The following is a 6050-nucleotide window of genomic DNA, read 5'->3' as shown; positions in this document are numbered from 1 at the left end:
GAGACCTGTAGTTCCTCTCCAATTGTTTTTTCAATGATGTCCTTGTGCTAAAACTTTGGGGACAACCCTTAAAACTTGACTACCTCTTAAAAATACAGCTATTGACACTCCCCTCATCAACCAAAGACTGCTTCCTCTATACACTAAATGAATTTTTCTCTCAGCTAGCACCTAACCAAGATGATTTGCTGATTCTAAAAACTTTTTTTCTTTCCCAAGACTGGATCCACTGAAAACACAAACATTTCTTATATGATAACCTGAGGAACTTGCCATTTCTACACACTTTTATATTTGTTGAATGTATGGGTTAAATAGAAATGAAAGGAAGGAAGAGAGTTTTACAAATTATATAATATCCCTTTCTCTTAATTGTTACCTTTAACAAAAAAACATAAATAATATAATAATCCAATGTGCAACCCACAATCTATGTTAAAGTGTGTGTGTGAAAATGAAGGTTCAAGAATACATGTTAAATGAGTATATGAGCAAAATTAAGTGATAACAATGTGAGAGTTTGTAAACCTGAATATTTCAAGAAGTAATATGACAAACCTTGTTAAGAATGGTTACTAAGATGCGTATTAAAAGTCACTTGAACAAAAGAGCTCTTTTACTTTGCCATCTTATTAACAACAATTTTGCACATGCTTTATGAAATAAAAAACATAGTTAGTTTTTTTTAACTACTACCCTCCCCCTAACCAAAACAAGACATTGTCCTCAATGTCCTAAGGTAGAAAGATAGAGTATAGAAGACATCATCTGAAATAACAAACACTGAAAAAACTGAAACATATTTAAACAAATATAAGAAACAAAAAAAATAAAATAAGAAAACCAAAAGATAAAAAGATTCACAAATGAAGGCTCAAATCCAATCTAAGCTTTCTACGACTTTTCTTATTTGACCAATTTATGCGACTCATGGAGGGATTAATTACAGGAATGAAAGATTATAGTTGGTCAATCAATTATTCAATAGTAGCAGCAAAGATTATGATTTATCGTGTTGAAGATGTTAGAAATTCCTGTTCCACAGCATGATCAAGAAACGACAACAACTTATCATAATAACCATTAACATTTAACAAACCTATAGGTTTATGGTGAATATGTAGTTGGGCCCAAGAGGTAATATGAAAGATCTCTTTCAATGTGCCCAAACCACCTAGTAAGGTAATGAAGACATCCGCATGGTTAAACATTGCATTCATTCGAGCAGATATTATAGAGACCTGTAGTTCCTCTCCAATTGTTTTTTCAATGATGTCCTTGTGCTAAAACTTTGGGGACAACCCTTAAAACTTGACTACCTCTTAAAAATACAGCTATTGACACTCCCCTCATCAACCAAAGACTGCTTCCTCTATACACTAAATGAATTTTTCTCTCAGCTAGCACCTAACCAAGATGATTTGCTGATTCTAAAAACTTTTTTTCTTTCCCAAGACTGGATCCACTGAAAACACAAACATTTCTTATATGATAACCTGAGGAACTTGCCATTTCTACACACTTTTATATTTGTTGAATGTATGGGTTAAATAGAAATGAAAGGAAGGAAGAGAGGATTTTATAGATGAAAAATTGAAAAAGCAATCATACCACCTACATGTAAGCCAGCTGGAGTCTCACTCTCTCCCTTTCTCTCTATATTTATTTTTAAAAAAGCATGTGTATATATATGTAGTTATGATTATGACTCATATCTTCTCTTGGTTTTACGTCCAAGAATGACTTAAACGCCTTCTATAGGTCTGGGATAGACTTCCTATCCAGTTTTCTTAAAAACTAGCAAACAAGGTATTTTTTAGTCAGATTCCCAAGACTAAGTCAATCATGTTCTTTATGAAAATGGGGTAATAAATCATGAATTGCACAATGCACATCTTAACCAGGATAAGACTTAAGAGTCAATAAAAGATTATCTAAAGACTCTCTATGTTTCAAAATAAATCCCATCTTTTGAAAATTTTCATAGGTTTTGCAGAATACATGTGAGTTGATTAGTACTTAAAAATATATTTTTATTAAGGTTTTATATCATCATTTTGCACTTGAAGTATCAATAACTTCATAACTAAAGCATGTTTTATGATAACATATCTAATAATATAAGATACCTTTAATTTGTGGTAAATATTCATTTTAAATGCAGGCCTATCATATAAATAAAAGGATTGATTGATGAATTTAAGAACTGAAATTGAAAGGACAAAGAGATAACCAAACTTAGAAAAGAGATGTTGGTGCAGTCCAAACCGAAACACTATTCGGTAATTGGGTCATATATAGAGCTGTAGATCTCGGATTTAGGTTTGATGGAAAGGTAAGACATAGGCCTATAACCTTCATATGGAGCCCAAGATTTAAAAATGCCATTTTCAAATCCAAATTATAGCAACATGACACGACCAAAAGATTGATGTCTTCTTCCAAGTGCAGGAGTGTCGAAGTAATAAATAACCCGGCAAGACCGGGGTCGAACCACAGGGAGGTTAATTGTACAAATTATAAACAACAATTATAAACAATAACAATAGTAACAATAACAACAACAATAATACTAGTAGCAATAATAATACTACTAGTAGTAGTAGTAGTAGTAGTAATAGTAATAATAATAATAATAATAATAATAAAAAGAAGAAGAAGAAGAAGAAAAATTGATGAGAACTTTGAGATGGAAAATTAACGTAAGGATTAAATAACGATAACAAACAATGTCAAGGTTAGAGGATCTACTATGGTATGTCAAACAAGTATAGTATAAACTCTTATTATTCAATTGGAAACCACACACAAAGGAGGTTCCAATCAGATTATAGATTGTTAACATGATTACATTAGTCATCTTATTCAATTAATGCTAATACTTGTAAATTTTGCCAAGCATTCATGATTATAACTTATGTTAACAACAAATCAAGTTCCTTTCATAGCTCAGGTGTCGGTTATACCATACAATATGGGCTACGAAAGTGTCAAGCATTTGTTGTACCAAGTGTTATACAACATAAATCAAGATTAGTCATTTAACAAGCAAAGTATTAAAGAGTGAACAAGATAACAAATATAAAACATGTTAGTATCAAACATTAAAGTCCATATTAAGTTTATACTATACTTAGTCTTACACCATTAGTGTAACCTTTTCACCTTGACATAATAAACTTAGCTAGACATAATGAAAGAAAGAAAAATAGATAAACAAAATAAGAACATAAATAAGATAAAAGTTAACTAAGTAAAGGAAAGGAAATGAAAGGCATAAACTTGATATTAATGAAAACAAAGCATAAACATTACAAAAAATACAAAGAGAGAAAGCAAGAGCATGATCTTGATTTGGACACCAAGATGCCTAAATGCATGGCAAATGCCTCCTTTTATAGGCCAAAATTGGGAACTATTGATTTAATGACTAATTGATGAGTAGGTGGCCAACTCTTGACTTGGTGACAATCCTTATCTTCTCTTATCTGCTCAAAACATCATTGATAACGTCAAAATTAGAGCCACTTGAAAACATAAAAGTTGTAGGAAATCGTCTCAGCTTTCTTATGTAAAACATTCAGCTCATTTGGACTTCTAGAACTACAGATATGGGCCAAATACTGAACAGTGCTTGGGTTGGATGACAGATTCAGACTTCTTTGTTGTTGCTACAATTTGGACTTGAAAATGACCTTTTTAGATCTTGGGCTCCATATGAAAGTTGTAGGCCTATGTCTTACCTTTCCATCCATATAAAGTAGACCTAAATTTGAGATCTATAGCTCCATATATGACCCAATTGCCAAACAGTGTTTCAGTTTGGATTGCACCGACATCTCTTTTCTAAGTTTGATCATCTCTTTATCCTTTCAATTTCAGTTCATAAATTCATCAATCAATCCTTTCATTTATGTGATAGGCCTGCATTTAAAATGAACATTTACCTCAAATTAAAGGTATCTTATATTATTAGATATATTATTATAAAACATGCTTTAGTTAAGGAGTTATTGATACTTCAAGTGCAAAATGATGATATAAAACCTTGATAAAAATGCACTTTTAAGTACTAATCACACCCCCCAACCAGCTTATTACTAGTCCCTAGTAATCAAAGCGTTAAAATAGAAAAATAATTTGCAAATTTCACAAAGCAAGGTATTCATCATTTAACTTCCATTAATCTATCCAGGTAAACAAACTCTCATTAAATTTATATACCTGCTCAATACCTCTTAACAAGATATTCATAAACCTTTCTTTTGTGCTTTTATGCTCAATGTATCAACACATAATTATGAAGCTTTTCTTGGAAGAAAACAAAATTTTTGTTCTAATGTTTAAGGTTAACTTTCTTGGGTTGAGATTATTATTTTTGTCTTTTTTCTTCTTCTTCTTCTTTTTTTAAATATATATACATATAATTTAAAAACACCATGCATCTTTAACCCATGTAACGAGCTTTCAGCTAATGACTCCCAGACCAGTTGGTCTTAGGGCATTAGGTGTTAAGACACCCCTACGAGCTTAGTAACTCAGGTCGCAGATACTAATATATAGATAGTGCAATGTTTTATTCCCTTAAGCTTTTCTCCTCAACCCATGTAACAAGCGTTAGGCCAATAGCTCCCAAGTCAGTTGACTTTAGGGTATTAGGTGTTAAAACACCCCTTCGGGCTTAATTACTTAGATTAGGGAGGCTACGAAACCAAACTTATCTACATTTTTATTATTAACATTTTTTTGTTTTTTTTTTGTCTTTTTTTTTAATTATATACTATCTCTTTTCCTTAGTTGTTACCTTTAACAAAAGAACATAAATAATGTAATAATCCAATATGCAACCCACAATCATATGTTTAAAGTGTGTGTGTGTAAATTAAGGTTTAAGAATACATGTTAAATAAGTATATGAGCAGAATTAAATGATAACAATGCGAGAGTTTGTAAATCTGAATATGTCAAGAAGCATTTTGATAGACCTTGTTACGAATGATTACTAAGATGCGTCTCAAGAGTTATAAAAAGTTCTCCTTACTCTGCCATCATAATAACAATAATTTTGCACATGTTTTATAAAATAAAAAACACAGTTAATTGTTTTTTTTTTAAACTACTACCCTCTCCCCCCAACCAAAATGAGACATTGTCCTCAATGTTCTAAGGTAGAAAGATAGAGTATAGAAGATATCACCTGAAATAACGAATATTGACAAACCTGAAACACACTGAAAGAAATATAAGAAACAACAAAACACAAAAACCAAAAGACATAAAGATTTACAAATGAAGGCTCAAATCTAATCTAAGCTTTTTACGGCTTTCCTCAGATGACCAATTTATGTGACTCATGGAGGGATCAATTACAGGAATGAAAGATTATAGTTGGTCAATCAATTGTTCAGCAGTAGCAGCAGAGATTATGATTTGTCGTGCAGAAGATGTTAGAAATTTCTGTTCCACAGCATGATCAAGAAAAGACAACAACTTATCATAATAACCATTAACATTTAACAAACCTATGGGTTTATGGTGAATGTGCAGTTGGGCCCAAGAGAAAATATGAAAGATCTCTGCCAATGTGCCTAGACTACCTGGTAAAGCAATGAAGGCATCAACATGGTTAAACATTGCATTTATTCGAGCGACATTGTGGAGACCTGAAGTTCCTCTCCAATTATTTTTCCAATGATATCCCTTGTGCCAAAGCTTCGGGGATGACCCCCAAAACTTGACTACCTCCTAAAAATACAGCTATTGACACACCTCCTATTGACCAAGATAATTTGCTGATTCTAAAAACTCTTTTTTTTTCCCAGGACTAGATCCACCGAAAACACAAATACTTTTTATTTGATGACTTGAGGAACTTGCCATTTCTACACACTTCTATATTTGATGAATGTATGGGTTAAGTGGAAATGAAGGGAAGGAAAAGAGGATTTTATAGATGAGAAATTAAAAGGACAATCATACCACCTATATGTAGGCCAGCTGGAGTCTCACACACACACTCTTTCTCTCTTTCTCTCTTTATTTATTTATTT

The sequence above is a fragment of the Populus euphratica genome, unplaced genomic scaffold (genome assembly GCF_000495115.2).
Source record: "Populus euphratica unplaced genomic scaffold, PopEup_1.0 scaffold191.1, whole genome shotgun sequence".
NCBI classification, from domain to species: Eukaryota; Viridiplantae; Streptophyta; class Magnoliopsida; order Malpighiales; family Salicaceae; genus Populus; species Populus euphratica.
This window is presented reverse-complemented; position numbering follows the sequence as displayed.